A 26,421-nucleotide genomic window follows, 5' to 3' on the forward strand; every position below is an offset into this window, starting at 1 on the left:
GCCTCTAAAAGTTTTCAACAGTTCTGCTCTATTTTCGAAATTAATCATACTACTGGTTTGCCCTATAATCCACAAGGACAAGGCATCGTGGAAAGGGCTAACCGCACCATTAAGGAATTGCTTCAAAAACAAAAAGGGGGAATAGCCGAGGGCGCATCCCCGCGAGATAGAATATCTCTCGCTCTCTTTACATTTAATTTTTTGACCTTGGATTCCAATGGCTGTTCAGCCGCGGAAAGACATATGGACCACAGACACAGAAATACAGAATTAGTAAAATGGAAGGATGTAATTGATAACAAATGGTATGGACCGGACCCTGTGATACAGAGGTCCAGGGGAGCTGTTTGTGTCTTTCCTCAGAATCGGCCAGATCCGGTGTGGATCCCTACCAGACTGACAAGGATCGTGACAACACTGGAACAGCCTGACGAAGAGCAAGGAGATGTTGCTGCTCCTGATCCTGTTGGTGAACCTGCCGGTTCCAGTTGAATCTGAAGAATCTTATTTCTGGGCTGTGGCCCGTACATGGCCCATTCCAATTCCTGTTCACAATGAGTCCACAATATTGCCACAATTTTTTGTTGATAGTTGCCAATTGAACTTAGTTTGCAAAAAGGTGGATGCTCAGGAACAGAAATTTAATCAAACTGTAGTGCCCCTAGCAGGAACTTTATGTTTTACCACAAATCAGAGCACTTCTATCTCAGACTGCATCTTGCTAGATGCTATGAATCTTACTGTAGCTAGAGATCCATTTTTAGAAGATACCCCTAATTTTTTGAGAAAGGCCATTAGCGTAGCCCTGCCTCAGGTCAGATCTGGAGCTAAATCTGGATCTGGCTCCTATTCCGGTTCCAATGATACTGTTAATGTTACCACTTATGGGATAAGTTGCAACCTTACAACGCCCAATTGGGTACAGGTTAGCAAGGTTAATAATAGTGATTCACAGGTTGGCAATAGTAATCATACTAGTAATAATATTTTTTCTTGGTCTGTCCCTAGATGCTCTGGTAATGATTTGAGCTATCCCCCTGAATTTGTGGATTGCAGAGGACGATATGATAAGTTTTACAATAATTCTGGATGGGTTCTTAGGAATCTTAACCATTTTAAGGTTAAAAGAAAACTTATGATAAAGGTTGGATCACCCTTTACTCCATGGATACTTATGAATTCCAGAGGAGCTATAACTGAGTTGTCTCCATTTGCTACATTTGTTCGCTCTGGAATAATTATGTTAAATAATTATACAGGGATTATGAATCACACTTCTAAAGAAATTAATATAACTAGTGTAGAGAAAAAACATAATACTACTCTACGGCAAACCAGAGTTTGCCTGGATCCTCCCTTTGTCTGGCTTTTGTTTAATACTACAGGGAGTTCAAATAATACTGCAGTTGATTGCAAGAAGGATAATTGCTCTCTGTCACAATGTTGGAATTTCTACCATTCAGGTGCGATTGTTATGCGCATCCCTACCTTTGTGTTTTTGCCTGTAAAAGCCAATCCTAAGAACTTCCCATTAGCCACCCTGGTTCGCCGGAAAAGGGATTTTGGCATTACAGCAACTATTGTGACGGCTATTGCAGTGTCTGCTGCTGCAGCTGTTACTGCAGGAGTAGCTATGGCCAATCAAGTTCAGACAGTTACTTTTATCAATTCCGTGGTTCAAAAAACCTCGGACGCTATGTATATACAAGAAAAGATTAGCCATCAATTAATGTCAGGTATTTTATTGTTAAATAAGAGAGTTGATTTGGTGGAAAGAAATATGTTAAAAATGTTTGATATAGTTACCTTTGGTTGTGTAGATCGTACTAAGCATTTGTGTGTTACCCCCTATACTGCTACCCTTAATGAATCCCGAGCGATTTCTCAATATCTAAATGGCAATTGGACAAGGGAATTGGAACAATTGCAAGCAAATTTTAGTTTGAAGATTTTGGCTTTGAATCAAACCCAGGCGACTATGGTTTCGCTGGGGGAATTTACAGATTGGCTGGTAGATACCTTTTCATATATTAAGGAATGGGCAGGGGTTGGCGTGCTAGGATTAATATTAACTTCGGGAGTGATATTGGCGTTGTTTCTGATTCTAAGGCTGATTCGGGTAAGGAAACGGGAAAAGGTGGCCATTGCTCGTGCCCTCGCAGCCTTGGAGGCCGGTAACTCCCCCCAAGCTTGGATCAGCATCTTACAGGACTCCTGACCCTAATCCCTGCTTTTGCACCCGAAGGCCATTGAGCCATTGCACTCGGAAAGAGGGATCGATGAGGTTCCCCTGAATCTGGGGATGTGTTGTCCTGGACAGGAGGTTTTGCACCTAAGAGTGCACTGAGTAGATCCACTCAGGAGATCATGACCTTATGCATATGGGTAGTCCCGCTTATTTTTCCCATCCCTGAGAAAAACGGGACATGTCTACATTTTCAGGGTAAGGTCCTCTGACCTCAGCCTTGACTGTCTTTTAAATTTCATAAAATTAAAAGGGGGGAACTGTGGCGGCCGCACTTACATTCGCCATTACAAGATGGCGCCGAGGGCTAAAGTAAACAAGTATGTGGCGCGAACTTTTCGCGCCACATCTGCCTGGCAACAGGTTTCCACCAATCCTTTTCTGCCACGTCACCTAATCAGTAGACACGCCCCGTCCTCCTCTATATAAGCCGCCACCCAGCCCGGCTCGGGGCCCCCTGCTTCCAGCTCTCCCTCAACCAAGCAGCGCTTCATTAAAGTGTGATCAGAGAAGAATCCTGTGTCGGTGGTGATCTTTCCCTGCTGGTCAGGGTTCGCTCGCCGCAAATATATAGAGCTGGCTTTGTAGTTGGACAACAGCTCTGTCCTTCTTTCTAAGCATGTTGTTAAAAGAAAAATTCAGAGTTTCTGTCTTATGTCAAGAGCTGTCTGGTATGGGACAAAAAGAAGAAACAATTTAGAAAAAAATTTTACTTTCTTCATACCTATTTTTGTCTCTATCATACCTTTCATTGAGTATATATGTCTGCATATGTCTATATAAATAATGTTTAAGTTTTCCCCAGTGAACAATGAATTTTCCTGAAGTAATCTTTGAAGTTTCCAGGAAGAAGATGGGACTCCCAAACAACAACTCCACATGGTTGATATGATGTCATGATGCTGATAGCACTACTGTAAGACTTGTTTTGAGTACCAGCTGCTCAAGATGGTTCCAACTTGGTTAGTTGAAATTATGCACTTTTTTACAACTTTCTGGCCAGAACTCCAAATAGGAATCCAAGAAAAACCCTACTAGATACACAGAGACTATCTGCAATTATACCAGACAGTAATCTTGGAACTTAATAATTATTTTACTTTCACAGGATCCCATAGAAAGAACATCATCCCTATGACAGCTGAAAGTAGTTCTAGAAGATGATGTCCCCTCTCCAAACAAAGTTTGTCCTCAAGGTTAGGGACATCATTTATGCATTGATTATAACTGGCATAGGGTTGGGGGTTGGGGGAAAGTGATATAGGATCAGAAATCTCTTTGAAAAAAAAAGAGAGGAAACTGGATGGGATAATAGATTAGTTTGAGCTTACTCACACTAATAATAATAGTGAGTAATGGAGTGAATACTTGTAACCTATTATTTGTAGGCAATTTACATTAGTATAGATTCTTGTATATTGATACAAACTTAAATTATATTGAGTATGTTCCTATTTTCATCTATAATATTTGTATATCTAGGCAAAGTTATTTTGTCATGTTGTATGCATGCATGCTTCTACCTCTGCTTAAGACATTTTGTATATTGATACAATTTTAGGATATATTTATCATATTTCAATATACATTTTTACCTCTGATCAAGATATTTCTACATTCTTTACATTTTGAGATCATTGTCTTCATATGTTGCACAGTTGTTTAAAGATTGTTTAGTATTCTAATATAAAGTCTTAGTCTTTAAGTTATATAGATATTAAGATTCATAGGTCAATAGCCATCCATGTTTGTCATACTTATAGTTAGACTAATCAGGTTCTTTAGATACATAGAGATTGCATTCTGCATAATCAGGTGATCTTCAACCACTACAAAGAGCTGTAGAATATGGCATTTAAATAACTTAGGGTTCTGTTGAAGTGAGACATGATTGTTCCTGGCAACACCAATCTATCCCCAAGAGATTGTTGAGCACCAAAGACACTCCATTTGGAGCTTGTTTTCTTCTTGGAAAAACTGGCTTTGGGGCAAGGAACTGCCCATGCATCAACCACTGACAAAATGCACGATGTCTGGACAGGACAATCAGAATACAAGAAAAAAGACTGTCTAATCTTTCCAAGACAGAGTAAGACTGTTTTAAAAAAAACTTCCTGCCTCTGAAAATAGTCTATCAGTTACTCTAGACCTTAGCCAAAGTTGGTTGCTCCAATGTTGTAAATGAGACTTTGGGTGATTGCCCCAGTAGCTAGTTGTCTCTGTCACTTGTTGCACATTTTGGAAGGAGCTTGATTGTTTTGCCTGTTTACTCAAGTAAGATTATTTCCCTTCTCGGGTTTTTGTTGGTGTTGAAGACTAGATAGTTGTAGTTACTTTCCTCTCATGACTTGGACAAGTTATTTATATACAATACTTAAACTCATTAGTATAGGATAATTATTGAAACATTTGTCACGTTTCTTGCTTGATATTGTTTGTGCTGGTTGTAATTCTAATTTTTATACCTGATATTTGTTCTTATTGCATAACTTTGGATTAGGCTTAGAACTTTCTTATTTAAACAAAAGGGGGAGAAGCTGTAGGAATTCCTACCGCCAGTAGCCTGTAAATTACCCACCCACTTGTGTGTGGCCTCTTATACTATATATGCCGATGTAAAGCATGCATAGGACCTCTATTCCAGCTGCAGGATTCAGTTGCTGTTCCCTGTTCCAGCAGAGAATTATGATCTGTGAACCTACCCCTAAATAAATAACCCTCTATTATACTCAATTCTGAGCTAGTGTGGGATTTCTTTTAAGGGTCATTCTTCAGTCTTTCTCTTAAATCAGTGGCCAATATCTGGTCTTAAGTTGTCTGGGTATATACTGCATGTCTCCCGTTAACCTGTATTCACAGCTCTGCACTGTGGAATGAAACATATTCTGTGATTAGCACCTCTGTCCTCTCTCCCCTATCCCAAGTGCATGAGGAAACATTATAAAGACCTCGGGCATTTTTAGCATCATATTTCAGAATATGACTGTACCCAAATGCCAGCGGGTATTTTCCTTTCTTCTATCTTCAATGCAAGAGTAGAGCTTTGACAAAGATTTCAAAATAACGCAGGAGGCCTCCAAATTGCCTCGGGCGGAATGTGCCTCTCATCTACATGGCTAGCAGGCCATGGACATGAGAACTGGGCTGTAGTTATGCTTTTGTGGAAGGTCACCACTAAGCCTGGCGAGACCCCAAACCCATAAAACCACTTTCCTGCCTGCCATCTCTACCTTTCAACTAGATATAGAAACTGAAAGTAGAAACCTGTAGCATGGGGCAAACTGATGCCAAAATAGTTTTAGTAGAGACAGGTGAGAGGTGTGAAGGAAAACTCTGAAAGCAGAAGGCAATTAAGTGAGCTTTGGGACCCTCTTCCCTTCCTACATGGGCTTCCTCTGACTGCCTCCCTTGGGCTGCAGATGGTGCCTGCAATGTTGGATGCTACTGATCTCTGACAGGCAAAAGTGGAAGTGAAACCCACAAACCTTACACCTGCAGGGTCAGCTTCATTAAGGACTTTGGCCTTCATTTGTTTCAAGCAGAGCCTCAAGGAATGTCACTGTGAACAAGGGCACCCTGAACTGGTGGTGGCAGTCTTCTTAACCATCCAAATTCAATTCTCTCTGCTTTGATCTGTGACACTATCCGTCAGTCACAGCATCTTAGTCGATCGCGAAGTCTTGGTAGAACCAAAGAAGTTTATTCATTTACTTCCTGAAAGACAGTTAACCTATTTGCTCTTTAAAAGTCAATTTGCTGCAAAATAATTGTTCTAATCTTCTCAGTCAAATTCTGTCACTTCTATTTCCCCACGTTTTACCCTCCCTGCAATTAAAACATGGAAAAGACACAGTGTTAAGTCCACCAAGTGGACTCATCAAACATAAAGTGTCATTTCCTTTTCCCTTCATAGGAAGAACATCCTGGAAAGCTGTAACAGAAGAATTTTAAACCAAAGCTATGGTGGATGGAGAAAAGACTTAGATTAGAGGCAAAGCTCTGAGGAATTACTGAAAAGAAAAAGAAAAAAGACTGTGGTCTTATCCACAGCACCCACCTTTGCTTCTTTAATTTTTAAAAGTCTAGATGCAGGGCCTGGAGAGATGGTTCAGTGGTTAAGAGCACTGGCTTCTCTTCCAGCAGAATTAGGTTCCATTCCATTCCCCATACCCATTGGCAGTTCACAACCATCTGGAACTCCAGTTCCATTCAATGCCCTCTTCGAGTAGTGTACAGACATATATGCAGGCAAACACACACACACACACACACAACCTTTAGGGTTAAAAGAACATAGACATATGGAGATTAACTTGTTCAACTTATGCAACTAAGCTATAATGATTCTTAATGATATGTGATACATTACACACAATCTAGATTAAACAGAAGCAGTTAGTGGTTAGTAATCTTCCGATTCAGAGCATGTGCTTTAAATCAGGAACAAAATCACTCGTTTGGAGCAAGACTCCAGGCTGTTGGAAAATCCTGATCACAGTTTCACTCATTGGAAGCAGCAGCTCTTGGCAGAGAAGAAATTGTCCTGAATCACAAGGCAAACTTAGATCTGGGGTGGAAAGGACTGTGCTAATTGCAAATACCTTTGAGTCCCTACTGTTAGGACTCAGACACTATGCTGGCCCCTGTCACCTGGCAAGAGGCACTCAAGCAGTACCCTCGCCAGCCCAGGGTCCTATGGCTCCTACATCCCTACAAAGTCTGTTCGCAGGTGCAAAAGGTTCCTTTAAGAGACAAGCTCCACCCATTTCTCTCTCTCTCTCTCTCTCTCTCTCTCTCTCTCTCTCACACACACACACACACACACACACACACACACACGCACACGCACACGCGCGCACGCGCGCACACACACATACACACACATTTCTCTCTTCCCTCTCCTTTCTCCATCTATCAATAAACTCCTCATTTAAGCGCAGTCTGCATGGCATATTAATCTGTCTCTCCCCTGCTGCATGGACTCTCACCCACTCTCACAGAGAATCACTACACTTACTGTGTGCTGGGACTCAGGCTCTGCTGGTATGCTGCAGAAATGTGTCCAACCACACACACACACACACACACCATTTTGTTTTCAAAATCCTCACAACTTTATGAAGGTCGAGAAATAATAAACTACAATACAGCGAAAAATGATGAAGGGAGAAACTGGCCACCAAGGAGATTTTCAAGAACCTTTTGTCCTTCACCCAGAGCCATTGATAATCTCTGTCTCCCAAATCAGTGTCACAATGACAGACCTGCATGGAGGATGAAACTGACCCTTAGGCCATGCTGGCAAGGTACAAATGGGAGGAAACCAATGAAGGCTCCCTGGAGAAGGGGTGGTGAGAAGAACTAATGGACCTTGCGGTCTAACCAGAAAGGAGGAAATGTTGGCACATATTTAAAAGCTAACAAAAAAATTGAAAGGGAAGAAGGAAATGGCAGGAAATACTAGCCACAACTGTTTCACCAATTTAGTTAGAGCTCTCATGGGATAAAGTTTAACCATCAAAAGGACCAGAATAACAAAACTGTAGCAACATAATGATTTTCCCAGCATTTGCTATGCACAAGATCCTAGGCTTTGGGCTCAATCTCTAAGGCAAATCAAGAACAGATTTGCACTGAGAGGACAAAGTTCAGTTAGGATGTTGGCTTGAAAACAGAAGAAGCCAGAGAAATGCAATATCCAATATCATAAATATATTTGTACATTTGTTATATTTTGATAAATATGTAGCTATTTATGGGTATATATTTGTACTGATATATAATTATGAGTTTATAATGTATTATAATAAGCTGTAACAGAAATTTAAAAAATAAAGAAATGCAACATCCAGCCTTGTATTCCCAAGGTTCATGGAGTCCAACCATTCTCTGCTAATCTATTGGCTATAGATGATTACAGGGAAGGACCAATCATCATCTTCAGTAGTGTTCTCAATGAAAAAAGAAAGCATTTTTCTTCGAATGTGCAATGTACCCTTAATGGACTACTTAGTCAGCTACTACGAACCAGGATGCCATGTCACATGTTCCAGTGGATATTTCTTGCCAGGTTCCAATGACTTGTTCCAAACCGATAGCCACACAGATGTCTCTAGTTAAAACCTATAGGGCACCAACCCGAAGACATGAATGTGGGAAGGGGTGAAGGGAGATAGGAGAGAATGGCAAGTGAGAGTAAGCAGACCGCAACCTAGACCTATAGGAGATCGCTAAAACACAAAGGCAAGCCAGAAAATGCAAAGGGAGAGCTATTGGAAATGAGCGCTTCAGCCAGTGGAACTTAATAGATTCTTTAGAAAATAAGGAAAAGGACATGGAATTGGAAAGGGGGGATGTTAGAGATGATCCAGGAGGAAGGGAGGGAGAATGGAGGATGAATATGAATATATTTCATTGTATATGTGCAGGAAATTCCCAAAACTTATTTTTTTTCTCATGGTTTATTTTTTTATATTTAAAAATTTCCATCTCCTCCCCTCCTCCTCCCCCTTCCCTCCCCGCCTCCTCCCTCTTCCCTCCCCTCCTTCTACCCCTTCCCTCCCCTCCCCTCCACCCATACGTCCCCTCCCTCCCTCTCAAGGCCAAGGAGCCATCAGGGTTCCCTACTCTATGCTAAGACCAAGGTCCTCCCAACTCCCCCCAGGTCCAGGAAGGTGATCGACCAAGCTGAGAAGGCTCCCACAGAGCCCGTCCATGCAGAAGAATCAGAGCCCAGCGCCATTGTCCTTTGCTTCTCAGTCAGCCCCCGCTGTTGGCCACATTCAGAGAGACGGGTTTGGTCGCATGATCCATCAGTCCCATTCCAACTGGAGTTGGTGATCTCCCATTAGTTCTGTCCCACCGTCTCCATGAGTGAACGCACCCCTCACGTTCCTGACTATTCTGAGTGAGGTAACCCAGACCCAAAAAGATGAACATGGGATGTACTCACTCATAATCGGTTTCTAGCCATAATTAAAGGACATCGAGCCTATAAATTTGGGATCTTTGAGAAGATAATAAGAAGGTGAACTCCCAAAAAAAGATATAGTAATCCTCCTGGATATTGGAAGCAGACACGATCGCCAGGTAAAATTGGGAACTTGAGGGTTGGGCGAGACTGGGCCAAGGGAAGATGGGGAGAGAAAAGTGTGAAGGGGAGAATGGGGGGAGCTCGGAGGAATAGGATGCTTGGGATACAGGAAGGGTGGATATGGGAGCAGGGAAGCATATATCTTAATTTAAGGAGCCACCTGAGGATTGTCAAGAGACTTGACCCTAGAGGAGTTCCCAGGTTTCCAGGGAGACGCCCCCAGTTAGTTCCTTGGGCAGCTGAGGAGAGGGAGCCTGAAAAGGCCAGTTCCTATAGCCATACTGATGAATTTCTTGCATATCACCATAGAACCTCCACCTGACGATAGATGAAGAAAATGACAGAGCCCCACATTGGAGCACCGGACTGAGCTCCCAAGGTCCTGATGAGGAGCAGAAGGAGAGAGAACATGAGAAAGAAAGTCAGGACCGTGAGGGAACCTCCATCTGGCGATAGATGAAGAAAATGACTGAGCCCCACATTGAAGCACTGGACTGAGATCCCAAGGTCCTGATGAGGAGCAGAAGGAGAGAGAACATGAGAAAGAAAGCCAAAACTTATTTTTTTTTAGTGGTGTTTTAAGGCTGGAAGAGCAATGTAATCAGCAATCCAGAGGTCAAGGGGTGAGAAAGACAAAAGTTCCCGTCAACTGAGCAAGGATATGGAACACTTTGTAGGGAAAGTAAAGGAAGTAATTTGAGAGTATATTAAACTATTCTAAAGATATCTGAACCATAGTACTCTGTGGGACCCAGGGCTCACCCTCAAATTGTGAGGTGTTTGGTCCCCAGGGGATTTCAGAGCATGGACACCTGGTTGTTAGAAATGGACAGCAGTTAATTAAGGGTACATTGCTCATGCTAAGGAAAACATTTTATCTTTAACATTTACATTCACTATGGCCAAAAGGCGAGTGCCGTGTTAGAGAGGGAGGAAGATGCTTCCTGCACAAGTGATGATACAATTAATTAAAACCATCTGTAGAAGAATGATTTTTCTGAAATATTGTATTTATTGTTGAATTATTCACATATGTTATAGCTAATAGCTTTCAGAGTGCTGTATACCTTGCATGGGGTGAAGAAATCAATGTGCTTAGAAAATGTAAATTCAATCCTTTTTGTTTAATATGTGCAGAGGAAAATGACTAGGCTCATTTGGGAAGTGCTTTATTTATGCAAATATGCATTGTACTTATGTAGTAAATAATTCACTTACTTTCCAAAGTAATCAGACTCAATCATCTCCCAAACATCTTACTGCCGTCTTTGAAAAGCTAAATGTAGCTCATACTTTTGTACTTTCCATTCAAAATGTATTTAACTGTATTTTATATTACATGCACAGACACATGAGCAAGGGTGAAAATAAGATTATTAAATCTGTGGAAGACAGAATTCTGGGTCCCTAAAAATGTCCACAACCTAACTCCCTAAACCAGAAGATGTCATTGTCACAACTCCCAAGGTGAGAGATGATCCCTGTTATCAAAATAGGTTCAATACAATTGCAGGGTTCTCATAGAAAAGAACATTGTCAGGAGGTCAGTGTAAATGAAAGATAGCATGATGGGAACTGAAGTCAGAATTATAATGTAAAGAAATGTCCAAGAGCTAAGGAATGCCAAGGAGAGAAAGGCAGGCAGGTCAGTTCAAGATTGTCCTTGGTACCCAGTCAATTTAAGACAAGCCTAGACTGTGTGGGGCCTTTCTTTAAAAAAAAAAAAAAAGTTGTGTGTGTGTATGCATGCATGCATGCGTGCTCAGGCTATTTTTATTTTTAAATTGGAGAATTGTTGCTCTAAAAACCAAGGTCCAAGGTCCAAATTTTGATGAAATGTTTACCCCAGTCCCTTCGTCTCTGATTCCAAAAGGCTGTCCATCATCCTCCACTGACCCGCTGGGCAAATGGTCACTCCAGTGAGGATACAACGTAAGCTCTCCTGGCAAGGGCATTCACACCCACACAAGGGTAACTTTCCCACAGCTGTTCAACTGCGGACATGTACGTTCTTGGAGTTTGATCTCCTCTTCACAGTATCGAACAGAAGCATGAAAGGCTATGCAAGAACACCATGTAATAGATGCTGTCGAGAGTCAGGGCCACTTTTCAATGCAGGGGGGACAAAACCTCCTTAAGATCCTGCACACTAGAATGATAGCACAGAAAATGAGAACTTGCAAGGCTGAATGGGGAAAGACTGGAGACTGCACCTTCACCACGAAGAAATGTTGAAAGGTTAATTGATGCCCAAGTGGTCAATTTAGATTAAAACACAAACTCGATGACAGACATTCAATATAGAAGTCGATAGACATGAGCTGATTGAAGTGACTGCTGCATAGGGACTAGAGCCTGGCAAGAAAACCTTTTCTACCCATGGAAAATTTTATTTATAGACACACGCATGGAATTATCCAGGTATGCATCTATCATTTATTTATGATAGCTCATAGATAGTGTCATTACTAAACGTATCTGATAGGCAAAATTATCTTGGCTCAGAAAGGTAAATTATTCTGTAGTCGTACACACAAAGGATGAATCTCAGGTCTGTCTGGTCCAGAATCCTTTCTGCTGTACCCCACCCTCTCTAATGGGTAAGATTCTGACTGACATACTGAAGACTGAAGGAGAAAGCTGTGGTCATGTTCTAATTCCTTGCAAGCTCTTTTATTTACATTCTCCAGTCCTAAATTTGTATTTTAATTAAATAGTTGATTTGATGGATACGTACCAAGTAAATCTTATTTCCAAGGAACTTGGAGGAAATAAAAAACAAGGTCAGCATATTTTAGTAATTCTGTTTTGAGCAATGTTGATGATATAAGGAAAAAATCAATAAAACTATGCATTAAGAAAGGAACATTGGGCTTAGAGTAAATCAGAAGGTTTTTTTAGCAAAAAAAAACTGACAAAGTAGAATCTGCATTAGATTGCTTCAAAATGATGCTCTGTAAAGTGATGTGGAGCATGTGATATGATCCTGTGCCAGGGCATTTTGCATGTGTATTTGCATTGATTGCATGTGCAATTAGAATATATTATTGTAACTTATATGTATGGATAATATACTGCATTTCCTTGCTTTTATTCTTCAAAACCTCTGTGACAAATTTAATGGGAAATAGTGCATATCTATTGGAAGAGAGAACACGCTGACTTAAACTGTATCTTGTAATTGTGTTTTGTACCCCTAAACTTCCATTCTCGCCATTTTACATATAGACTTTGTGCTACGAGAGTGTCATATGTCCAAAGAGAGGTAGTAACTTTGTGCTTGCAGCAACATCAGGAGGGAGACTCCATAGAGCTGAAAGAAGACAGCCCTCAAGAAAGATCACAACTATCTGGAGCTTTTGAAGTGATGGACTACTGAATGAGTGGTCATAACAGGGATCTCATTTAGAATTGCTTCACAATGACACCCTGTAATATGATGTGGTGTGTTTATGGTACAATCATATATATGTTTTTGTGCTTAATGGTATGCATGTGTTTTATAATTGTATATGTTGAAATAGTGTGGAGTACATGCATGTATGTGTATCTGTGTAAATACAGTAGATAGAATATGGAGAAGAGTCAGTCCTTAGCAAAGACCACCAATGCCTAGCAGGTAACTCTCTGATGAGCAAGAGAGGACAGGGCAGAAAGCAGGGCGGGATCACCAACCAAACTGCACAGCCATCTTCTGCAGACCAGACACCTAGATCTCAATTCAGAAAAAGCCCTCCCTGTGCAAATTATAGCAGTCACTGACTGTTAGAGAAATGTTTAAAAACTAACAGCCGGTGGTAGCAAATGTATGCCCATGTAGCAAGATGAACTACAACACAAATCACAAGTACACCTTGACTCAGGAGTCATGCATTTGTGATTTCAATACTGTCAACTCAGAATCTCAAATCACAGAAGAGACACAAGCTTCTGGGCATGTCTGTGAGGAATTTCCTACATCAGGTTTGTTGAGGTTGAGAGACCCACCCTAAATGAATTCTCTTCTGTCCTGGAATGAATAAAAGAGACAAGCTGCCTGTGCACCTGTGTCTGTCCCTCTCTGTCAGCCTCCTGAATGCAGACACAATGTGACCAGCTGCCTCACCACCCTCTTCTCCACACATCTCCCGCTGTCCGGGGAGACTCTGTCCTCAAACGATGAACCAACAAAATCCCTTCCTTAGTCTACTTTTGTCAGGTGTTTTAGCATAGCCACGAGACAATCACTGACGACACAGACCGTAGAGGAGTTTGTCATAGGAAATAAAAGGCTGGGTATAGAAACATTTAAGTGAGCAGATACTCTTTGTACAATGCAGCTTTGCCAACCGGTAAAGGACCGACTGGTTTCCCATGATCCTATAGTTTGAAAGCTATTCGGTCATATTAACAACCCCCAAGTATATGCAAAAAAACATAGTATTGAGGTGAAATGTAAGAAATAATCTTACAAAATGAAAATGTTATCTACCGTTGTTTCAGAAAGGTCAAAGTGTGCTTGTTGAGTTTTTCACAGAAGATTTGGATAATGAAAAATTTCAACATGGGTTATATCTGAGAGGTGATGACACCTTGGGAAAGGAGATACTTTCACTTTCTACTTTATGTGTAATTATTCTTTTTCTAAACAGCATATATTATTTCTACACTTGGAAAAAATAGCAATGACGATACCTCTGTTCAGGAAAGGAGGGGGGCTTTTATAAAGAGCCTATGGTGCAAGCACAGTATTTCCCCCGTCTCTGACCTAATGCCATGGCCAAATTCCCAGCCTATACAATCAACTAAAAATTCAAATTCCTGGAGCTGTCTAGATCTCTTTTCCCATGATCCCTAGCCTGGAGCTTCCTGGGCAGCTCTCACATCTGCAGCCATCTGGGCAAAGCAGATACGCTATGGAAAACAAGCAAGGATCAAGCGTTTCCAAGAGCCCAGTTAGCACTCAACAGATAGAGAGAAAGGGGAAGCCTTAACTGTCAAGGTCCTTATGGATGGTTTAATTTTCTTCTGGAATAAAAACAAAAGAAAGAGCTAAATGCAGGTCCTACAACAGGATCATGGAAAGGCATTAAGAATGCATGCAGCTCGGCATACAAATGTACAGATAACCTCTTTATACACAGTGACTTCTGAGTTTATGCAGAATAATAAAACGGGCCCTTGCTGTGAGCCACACTGTGGCACTATCTAATAATTCAGGGCTTGTTTGGTGTCCATGACTTACTGAAATGAAGGCCTACACCACTTCTGTTTTCAGAAAACACAGAATCATTCCTCTCTCTGCGCAAAGAGAAAGCTCTGCTTGCAAGGGAAAAGACACTTTTTATTTTGCAAACCATAAAGGTTTTCATTTTGTATCCCATTTTCCCAAAACTTATTATAAATTTAAATTTTTCTATGAGCCTAACAATCTTACTTTTTCATTATTTTCTTTCTCTGCATCCTCTTCTCTGCCCCACTACATCTTATTTGTTTATAACCTATAAATAAAATTTTAACTATGTTTAACCTCATCTTTTTAAAAGAATTCTAGGTCCTGGGGTAGGTTGATCCTAAATTTCCTGAGAAACCTCCACACTGCTTTCCATAGTGGTTGCACAAGTTTGCATTCCCACCAGCAATGGATGAGTGTACCCCCTACTCCACAACCTCTCCAGCAAAGGCTATCATTGGTGGTTTTGATTTTAGCCAATCTGACAGGTGTAAGATGGTATTGGAAATCAGGAGGAGGAGCCAATATTTGTCTTTCAAATGCCCTCTTTTGAAAGTGAATCTTTTAAAATTAATTTATATATATTTTAAATTTTATTACTTTTTAACTATAAAAATCAAGCAAGAAAAGACAAAAGAAATACAGTGAGACTATCTGAAGATTATGGAAGCTAAGTCAGGAGCCTGAAATCTCAGTTACAAGTGCCGTATGGTGCATGAGTTCGTGGAATTTATTTATTTATTTTCATCCTGAAAATAGATCTTGGGAAGAACAACACAAATCTAATGCTGGTGCTGATCTTTGAGCCAAGTTTGTAGGTCAGTCCTACCTGAACTGCAGCTCCCTTTTTAATCTTCCTAGCATCAACACTTTGTCAGAAACCTGAAAGAGGACCCAAGAAAGTAATAATGCAAGCATAAATTACTGTGACCTCATACGCAGAGCGTGGAATGCGAGAAAAGCGGCGAGAACCACAGTCCATATGGTCACCTCGCTGCAGTCTGATGACAATAGGAAACTAGGCAGAGCCCACGCAGATGGGCAGCAACAAGCGCCAGGCATCGTACGCTGCATACGAATCCGGGTCCAGGCTTTTGACACTGGTGCCTAATGGATCTTGAATCCGAAGCGCAGCAGCGCCCATCCTCCCTTAGACTCGCTTGTTCAGTGCTTTGCTGTAAAAGATTCAAACAGTACAGATATTCAAAGGGAACTGGGGTTTCCTCTGCGACATTTTTACCCTGACTTGCAGGGAGGACTTCTCTTTGTTCCTTTTTCTATGTCACCACACAGATATAACTGAGAGAAACTATTCAAATTTTGTGAATGGAATTACTTAGTTTGGAGATGGTGGGAGCCTGCACTATCTTTGCCTAGTGTGGGCTCTTGTCCTTAAGTCTTGAATTTGATTTTCAGCTCCTCCCCAGGGCTTCTTTTGAAGTGGAAATTTACATAGACAATTGGAACTCCCCACCTCAATTTGAGAAGTGAAAAAATGTAAAAAAAATTGGGGTTTGTCATATAAATAATGATCCTATGACCTGGTGTTCCAGCTATTATAACCGTCACAAGATACACACATTTTCCACCTATGTTCCCACTAGAACACTCTTTCTGACACCACAACATAGGGGTTTTTTTCCAAACAGTCCTCCAATAGATGCATCTTGGCATTCTATATTTAACTCAGTTCTATACTTAGAGTTGGAGCCATATCCCAAGGTTGAAAGCTTAGTAGCACATGACTGACCTTAGTGAACATAGCAATGCAAGAGGCACTGTATCACCCACACTCCTGTCTGAAGAGCTAACAATCAAGGGTTCCCAGAATTCAGAAAGACCTGACTGTTGGTTTATTGTATTGATACAGGATACAGCAGCAAAAAGTAAAGATTAACATTCAGATAGGAGGGATGAATGGGGCACAATATTCGGAGCTTCTGTTCCCTCCCTGGGCATGCCATCCTTTGGATAACACCGTGCATTCTGCTATCTGGAACTTCTCAAACCCCATCCTTTCGTGGATTTGTGAAGGCTTCATCTTTAGGATTTCTCTCTCTGGAATTAGAGGGAGAAACTAAACACAGACAGACAAACACGCGCACATGCACACACACGCATGCACGCGCACACACAAGCACACACATGCACGCACATGTGCACATGTATGTCACGATGCCTTCACCTGCACAGTATGCTATTCAAAAACCTTAGTGTCCTAGATTACTTGAGAAATACAGGAATGTCCAAGTTCCTGTCCCTCAAAACTAGAACTTATTGCTTCACATAACTGAACGGTCCAGAGTCAGTCTCCCTGCCGCTGACTACCACAAAGGACATCAGCTGGATCTTTGTGACTGTGTACAGACCACAGAGTCCCTTAAGAACATTCCATCTATTATTCAAACACATAACACTGGGATTTACTTTGAGACACAAAAGCTAAGAGGGGTCAGGAAGCACGGAGGTGTGAAGGATGAACAGGAAAAGGAGGACAAGGACAATAAATGTGACCAGAGGTTGATAGGCCATGAATTTGCACAACAGAGTTAGGCAGATTCGTGATGCCTTTCCCCCTGATGTCTTGGGGGCTTCCATAAGGGTTTGGAATGTTTTTAAGTTTTAATTTATCAGGCATTGTTCCTGAAACATAAAGAGAAGAAAGTACTCGATCTACGAGACAAGAGTGCAGCTTGCTGTAATGAGACAGTCTCACGACAGAAACCACACCTGACCATGAAGTCTGGGGTGCCTGTGTGCACTTTAACTGCTCTCAGCCTGTGCTTCCTTGAGACACACTCAAATTGAGAAACAAAGTGGAGGAGGTTGTTTGTTCCTTTTGCTTTGCTGTTATTGTCTGAAAGTTTAGTTCCACTGTCTCATTATTACTTAGAAATATAATTAATTGTTCAGAGCTCATGTGAAACCATATTAACTACGGTGACTTTAGTAAGATGGGTAGACACAGCATTGGGTCTTTTCTGGGAGGCCAATGGTAGCAGTATCGCCTGTCATTTAAGTTCCAAGTACATTTGGGGGGGGGAGAAAATATAATTTGGAAAAAAAGCTATTTGGGTCATTGGAGAAAGCCCACTTTAACAGATGAGGCCAAACATTCATTTACTCACTTGTGGTCCATCTAGTTGGCCTTGTACTTCAGAGTAAAAAATATTATCTCATTACATCTGTGCGGCCAGGCAGATGCAGGAAAATAAAATGAATTGACTAAGTGCTGCCATGTTTGGAGGTCTCCTTTAGAATGCGTCCACATTTTGTTGGGCTTCTCAGTCTGTTTTTAGATTAAAAGCGTTTTCATTGTTTGCCCTGACCATCACTGCTGTAAAATCTGCTCCTCTAATACATACCAATTAGTTCATCAGAACTGCATGTGTCTAGATACACTCTCACAGGGCATTACAGAAGGGAGCGTGGTTTTCTTAATAAGGACAAGAGTTATAGGTAACCACACAGGCAGAAGAGGAGCTGCAACACAGACTGGCCATCTGCTGATATCTCACCGGCCCCAATCAAAGGTCTCCTCTACCAGCTTTCCAAGCACCAAAGTCTTTTTCTTTTTGTTTTTTTTTTTGTTTTGTTTTGTTTTGTTTTGTTTTCGAGACAGGGTTTCCCTGTAGTTTCTAGAGCCTGTCCTGGAACTAGCTCTTGTAGACCAGGCTAGCCTCAAACTCAGAGATCCGCCTGCCTCTGCCTCCCGAGTGCTGGGATTAAAGGCATGCGCCACCACCACCCAGCTTACCAAAGTCTTTTTTCCCGTCTTTTCCTTCTTTTTTCTTTGAATGGGTCCCTTCCCTTAATTCAGGTATATCAGCATGATAAATACTTCCCGCAAGATTGGGAGGGGGGATGAGCCAATACCTCACTATGGTAGTTTGAGTGAGAATGTCTCCAGAGGTTCATATATTTGAATATTTGGTCTCTAGTTGGTGACACTGTCACATAGAGATCTAGGAGATGGGACTTCACTTGATGAAGCCACTGGAGGTGGACTTTCATGTTTTCTCAAAGCCCCCCATCATTTCCAGTTTACTCTCTGCTTCCTGAGAAGGTTCAAGATGTGAGCACTCCTTTGCTGCTGCTTCCACTTCCCTGCCATTATAAATTCTTATCTTTCTGCTGGAACCATAAGCCCTAATACACGCTTCTTTCTAGTCATTGCCTTGGCCATGGTGTTTTCCCACAGCAACAGAAAAGTAATGAACACACTCACACGTCTAGGAAAAGAGAGTGTGGGGGAATTCTGGAAGAGCCATGTTTATAGGGAGCTTACTTAGGAGGAGATAGTAAGTGATTCTTACATATACTCACTTCTTTATTTCACCTTCACATTAAGGAATGGAAGCATCGATGGGCAAGCCCCTTTAAACAAGGTCACTCCGTAGAATGAGGCACACATGGGACCTGAATGCTTCCCCATCAACCACAGAAAATGCCATTGTTTAATTCTGTACCTATCGTGGTCCCAGGGGAAAAAAACGGCATGTCTCTGCAGCATCCTGCTAATTGCACAGACTACACACAGGTAGGTGACAGCTGGAAAGAAGTTCCCATGATTTGGCAAAATGGTTCAAAAGACCACAGCCATGGAAGTCTCACCTGTAGAACTTGCTAGGAAATATATCTATAGATTCTTCTCCAAAGCTGCCAGCCCACAACTCTGGGAACAGCGCTCGACAACCCAGCCTTTTCAGCACTCTAGAACATTGATTCCTAGCAAGCAGCCGTCATAGTACACCCTAACACACACCAAGGGGACAGTTTTGACGGGCTGTACTCCTAGCTGTTGGTTCCCAATCCAAATGCCACGACCAGCAGCCGCACAAAGAGCACGAGAAAACTTGTTAGACACATGAGTCCTTGGACTGTCAAGATAGCTTAGTGGGTAAAGGGGGTTTCCGCTAAGCCTGGTGAGCTGATTTGATCCCCGAGATGTACATAGTAGCAGAAGGAGAGAAATGATTCCTGAAAACTATCCTCTGTTGTACTCCCCACACCACCACACACACTAAAGAGAGAAAAAAAGGAAAGAATAAGTAATAAATAAATAAAACTTAGAAATAAAAAGTTTTTTAATATTACCCTGATGAGACAGACGGTCTATTATTTGATAAGTCCTCCAAGATGTTTGGGGGGGGGCGGTAATATGATTCATGCTTTGATATGAGTGAATATGTACGCACATGTAGAATCTAGAGAACAGTGTTGAGAAGCTTCCTTAGTTGTTCTCTTTTCTCTCACTGAACCTAGAGCTTTCTGGTCTACCAAACTGGGTAGATCATTCCCTAGCAAGTACCCAGGGTGCTCCTGTCTTCTCCACCCAGGTCCTGGGATTACAAACACGCCACCTCCTCTGGCCCTTTACGTGGGTTCTAGGAATTGAATTGAGGTCCACATGCTCACATGGCCTGCACTTGAGCCACTAAGTCAGCTCCCTAACCTCTCCAAGCCGCTTTGATGCTGACAAACCAGCATTCTAATTCTTAGCGATTAGATCCATCCTGATCTTGATATTTATGCTGGCTAGTTTTATGTCAACTTAACACAAGCCAGTCATCAGACAAGAGGGAGTTTCAGTTGACAAAAGCTCTTCATAAGACTGAATCGCTAAGCCTTTAAAAGATTTTCTTAATTAGTGATTGATGGGGAAGAACCCAGCTCATTGTAAGGGGGGACACCTCTGTGAAGGTGGTCTGGGATCTTTATTAAACCAGGCTGAGCAAGCCATGAGAGCAAGTCAGTAAGCAGCACCTCTCCATGGCCTCTGCATCAGCTTCTGCCTCCAAGTTCCTGGCCTGTTTGTGTTTCTGTCCTGACTTTCTCCAGTAATGCACTTGGATATGGCCATGTAAGCCAAATAAATCCATTCTTCCCCAACTTACTTTTGGTCATGGTGTTTCATCATAGCAACAAAAACCCTAACTAGGTCAACAGTGTTCAGCCTGACTTACATTTTCAGCACCGTGTGAATACAAGCTGTCAATATTTTCATCGTTTAATCATGAGCACTCAACCAAACCCACCAAGTTATCTCTTGCCACAGACTCTACCATTTCTTATGCCCCTGGGTTCTAGGTCTGTGATTTATTTTCTACTGCTTCCATTTTCCTGACACTCAGATTTTCTGGTTTCATTTCTGTTATTATTATTTTCATTGCTTTCTAGTCATGCTGCGGCTCTCATGTGTCTCAAACAAACAACACCCCATGACTTGCTTGACTTCTGCATTTAAAGAGGGGCTGCCTCTCTCTTTAAATGGGGTGTCATTACCCTGTTTCGCTTGATTGCTTGAGAACTCTCGAAGTTCATACCAGAGGCCTCAGTACTTCATCCCTGAACTCCGGGGTCAATGTTCTTGGTTGTGTATTCTCCATCTATTCTGTCCTCCCTTCTGAGCAGAGCTCCACTTGTGTTTGGATACCTGTCCCACTGGTACGTGCAGACACTATGACAAAGTACCCAATGTACCAGTTAATGCTTTGCCCTCACGTGGGAGGGGTGATAGAGGAACATGAAATCTGTCTTGCCAATTTAATAAAGGAAATAAATAACAGACTTTATTTGGGAAAAAGGTTTCCTTCTTTCTCTGTTGGTATTAACAAGGGGGCACAAGGCACCATTGAGACGAGTGGCCATCTTGTTAGCATTCACACTGAGACATCACAGTGAGACAGTGATAGGACCACTTCAGATCCTCTGCAATGTCAACACACTCTAAGTCACAGTACCATCCCACCGGCTCCATCTCCCTCCTCCCACTTTCTAAAGGACAACAAGTTTTCTTTTTCTAAAAAAAAAAAAAAAAAAAAAAAAAAAAAAACGTTTTGGCTCAAGGTAAAAATTATCCATATCCAAAACAATATACCCAACCCATAAGAAACTCTTTAAACCAGTGGTTCTCAACCTTCCTAACAGTATGAGCCTTTAATACAGTTCCTCATGTTGTGGTGACCCCAAACCATAAAATTATTTTCATTGCTACTTCATAACTATAATATTGCTACTTTTTTGAATCATAATGTAAACATTGTAACTCCTGTGAAAGGGTCCTTTGACCCCCCCCCAAAAGGGGGTGTGGCTCACAGGTTGGGAACTTTTTTTCTAAAACCTTTAAATTTCTGGTTTATTCTCCTCTGGATTCTGCTCAACAACTTTGTCCACAGCATTTTGCCTCCTGTATTTACCTGGACCAAATTCTTCTGTGATGGTTACTTTTAACTAATTAGTCTAATAATTTACTATGAGCCTTCTCGTGTGTATGTATGTGTATGTGTATGTATGTGTGTTACTTAAACTTCAGTGTTTTTTTCTCAAAGTTCTTTTATACATTGTACATTATTCCTTCATCTCTTGGCTGATTAATTGGTGTTATCAATGCAGAAATCAGGGTCATGCTTCCATTTCACACTTCATGATCTGGGGGAAGTGAAACATCTGAGAGATGAAATGCTGTACTGAGCTATCAGAAGTGCTGTGAAATCAGGGTATAGGTTCCCGTTTATCCCCCTCCAATCATACCTTAAAAACTTAGAGAGAGGCATGGTAGTGCATGCCTTTAATCCCAGCACTCAGGAGACAGTGGAGAGTGGATTCCTGAGTTTGAAGCCAGACTGATGTGTAGAGAGAGTTGCAAGACAGCCGGGACTATGGGCGAAACCCTGTCTCAAAAGAGAGAGAGAGAGAGAGAGAGAGAGAGAGAGAGAGAGAGAGAGAGAGAGAGAGAGAGAAGAAAACACTTAAGTCCAAAACTCATATGTTAATGATAATTGTAGCTGAAGCTTTGCCAGACCCTTAAGGCTAGATGAGGTCATTAAGCCAAGGCACTCATAGGAGCTTTGTGAGAGAGGAAACAACCTTAGCACACCCATTCTGTCTCACCATGAGTGCCCTAGTCATGTTGTGATGCTGTGAGAAAACCCTCACTGGGGTTGAGAAGATGCCAGCAGAAATGGCAAGCTAAATAAACTTTTGTTTACAAATCACCAGCTCTGTGGTATGCGCTACAGCTACCGAAAACTGAATGCAACCGAAGACCTATAAGCTTCACTGGAAAATAAATTATACCCTTCAAAGGTTATTTCTTTACAGCTAATTTCCTAATAGAAAAATATTTTTCACTTGGAAAACTTTCATTTCTATTTGGAAACAAGAAATGAATAGTTATAATCTTTTGTTCTAATTTGGGACATCTTTCTAATTCTGGCATCTTATTGCTTAGGAATCTTTGTCATACATATATCCTTTGAAAATAGATAGATGTGATCTGTATAGATACATCTCACAAATGTAAGGGATCAAAAACAAAAGACTTGGCTCATCAGTAGAAACGTCTATCAAAAGGAGAATGGACAAAGAAATTATCATTATACCTTTCCCCGAGAAGCATCTCCTCAAACCTGACTTGGTTGTTGAACTCCTGTGGACTTAGGAGAAGGAGAAGAATTACGAGAACATAAAAGAGTTTCCCAATAGGTTAGGGTCACATTTCCCTAGAGTTCTGACCCCAGATTATGAGCATAGCTAATACCCTGTCTCCCCTCATTTACCTCCTCTTGGATGTACTATTTGGGGGAACATGTAGAAAGAGCAACCTCAGTTTGAGGCCAAACGCAGCATTTTCCTGAATGTCTTGTCTGTGAACAGCATTTTCGAATCGTGCTAAAGCACAAGCACGCCAACATAAGGTCTATATTAACAAGGTACCAAATTGTCTAAAGAAAAATTGAGAAATTTTACTGAAAGGGACAAGTTTATTAGGTAATAGACAGCAACTAATGTTTAATGGTACCTATAGTCACTAGAAGATCGTGATTCCTTACAAAGATTAAGAACAAACTGAGGTTAGCATAGGGAAGGAGATAGAGTGTTCACACACTAGGATATCTCCAGATTTAAATACAGGCTCCCCAATTAACAATGTAGTCATACCTCTCTGGGCATTGGCGTACTTGTTGCCACAGCCCAGGTTTTTTGAGGGATTTAATTAGATAATGGCTATAAAGATCATAGTTTATTGCCAAGTACATAGATTATCTAAAATAAACACTGGCTTCCTGTCCCTCTTTATCCTTATCAGATTGAAAACATGTCCAATGATCCTGATTATCCTAAAGAATTCACCCAACTGGATTGCTATAAACTGTTTAACGTCAGCATGCAAAATGCTAAGGCTCATTTATTAAAACGTTGATACATTACCTCACTTAGAATGTCATTTTGTAGGGAAATACTTGTTGGCATTGGCATTATCTAAATTTTCTTTTAAATGGGGGCCACAGAAATGGTTCTGTGGATAAAGCTCTCACAACGCAAGTATGAGGACTACAACTCTGATCCAAGAACCCAAATGAAAGCCCAGCAGTGAGATATGGTGACTGCCTGTAATCCCAGCAATCAAAAGACAGAGACAATATCCTTGGAACAAACTCACTATCAAGACCAGGCAGAACTGGTGGCAATATCCATGTTTAGCAAAAAAAAAAAAAAAAAAAATCTGCTTCAATAAATAAATTTGGAAAGAAATCAAGGAAGACACCAAATATCAACTTCAGGCTTCAGCATGCACCCATATACACATGCAAGTCCAGGGGGATTTTGCCACCCTTCCTTCATTCATTCCATTCTTCACAATGAAATATAGTTGCTATGAATAAGAAAGAATCCTATACCACGTGACATAAATATAATCATAGTCACTTACCAAATAAATACAATAAGTGCTAAGTGATGTAAGTAGGCCAGTTAGGGCACCCAGTACTAGGAGCCTTCCCGAAGAGGAGATACAGGAATTTCTGACAACAACTTGAAGGATGTGTGATGCACATGTTGATAACTCCAGCAAAGGAAAAGGTGATAGCAGACTAATAAATGAAAGAAGTAAGATGAAGGGAAAAGAACAGGTGTCCAAGGCCCAAGTAGAAACATCTGGAGAGCAGTGATATCAAAGATAGTGCTGTACATTCAGAAAAACTGGGCAGGAAACTAGGAGAGTCAAAAGTGCGGGGGTGGGGGGAGGTTTAAGAAAGACTCATATCTTGAAGAGCTATGGAAGTCACATCTAAAAATACAAATTAGGATATTACAAACTCATGACTCTAAACCAGAGCTGAATCAATCACATTTGCCTTCAGAAAAAAAATAAGAATAGACAATAGAATTAATCGCAATAAGTGATTAATTGATTTCCAACAAAAAAAAAAAAACAAGGTAAACATAGGAGGAAGATGAAGACTTTTCAGCATTGATATTGACAAAACAGTGTAAAACAACTAAATAAATTTTGACCTTTACCTCAACACTAAAATTAATTTGAAACACATTAAAAATTCTTCCTAAGCATGATGATTAAATGTATATAATTCTGCAAGAAAATTTTTACCATCTTGAGAGACAGAGAGAAAGGGGGAGAGGGAGAGGAGGGGAAGGTTAGACATAGTAAGATGAATATGACCCCTAAGATATCCATGTCCTGCTATTCCAAACCTGTGAGTGAGATTACTCCACAAGGGAGATTTTGAAGCTTGATTAAGCTAAGGGTTTGAAATAGGAAGACTACACTGACTCATCTCTGAGTGCCACTGTAATCACCAGTGACAGCTTATGAAGGCAGCAGAAGGGTCAAAGCCAGAGAGGGCCAATGACAGGGAAGCAGAAGTCAGAGTGATGTGGCACCAAGGGATGAGGATTACAGACACCTTCTAACAGTGGCAAAACACAAGGAAATGGAGCCTGTGCACAGAATGCAGCCTGGGCGGTCTAGCTTAGTCTTTTGAACAGCTTTAAGTCTCTTAATATGTGTTACTTAACTATAATAGCACTAAGAATAGAAATAACAAATTACAAGTCATCAAAATCAAAGTTAAGAAAATAAAAAGTCAAACTATAGACTGGGATAAAATAGTTAAATTCATTTAATGATCTTAAAAAATACCTACAAAGCCCAGACAAACCATACAACTCAATATGATAACAATATATCAAAATTAAGCTAAAAATGGTAATTAGTGTTATAGGAGACTAAATACTTGTGTGTCCATAAACATAATAATTAAAAATCCAATGGAATCTTACAGCCCTATCATCTAAGTAGTTCAAATTACATAGGAATTAAGAGTGAAGCTCAGACCATTTTCCTACCACACATGAGGCCCTGGAATCAATATTCAGAATGGCAAAAAATAAGAATGAGGACGTAGTTACATTGGTAGAGTATTTGCTTAGCCCATATCGAACCCTGGCTTCACTCTCCAGCATTATATACATGCAGTATGGTAGCCCACATCTGTAATCCTAGCACTGAAGAGACATAAGCAGGAGAATCAGTTGTTCAGGGTCGTCTTCAGTATGAGGCTAACCTGAGCTACATGAAACACTATCTCAAAAAATAAGATGTTAATACCAACCACTGGCAAGTAGTAGAACAAATGAGACCCTTATGTGATGCTTATATAGGCATGTGAAATGGTACCCGTGGAAAAGTTTGCTGATTCACTATAATGTTAAATGGATGCTTACCTATAGCCTAGAAATATTACTTTATTATTTATCATTTTTAAAGGGTGAAAAGATTGGGATTGGTGATGTAGTTCAGTGGTACAACCCTTCCCTAGTATGTGCAATCCCCAACACTGCAAATAATAAATAAAGAAATAAAAGGCATGAGATGAAACCATGCCTGAAGAGTCATGGAAACAAATATTCATAGTCACTTTACTTGTAAGAGCCCCAGACTAGAAATACTCCAAAATATCCATCAGGGAATGAACAGACATAAAATATGATCTAGCCATACTATTAAATATAATTCATCAATGAAAAGCAACAGTCTACCGACATAGGCAATAACATCAGTGAATC

This window comes from Arvicola amphibius, chromosome 14, assembly GCF_903992535.2.
Source record: "Arvicola amphibius chromosome 14, mArvAmp1.2, whole genome shotgun sequence".
Taxonomy (NCBI): Eukaryota; Metazoa; Chordata; class Mammalia; order Rodentia; family Cricetidae; genus Arvicola; species Arvicola amphibius.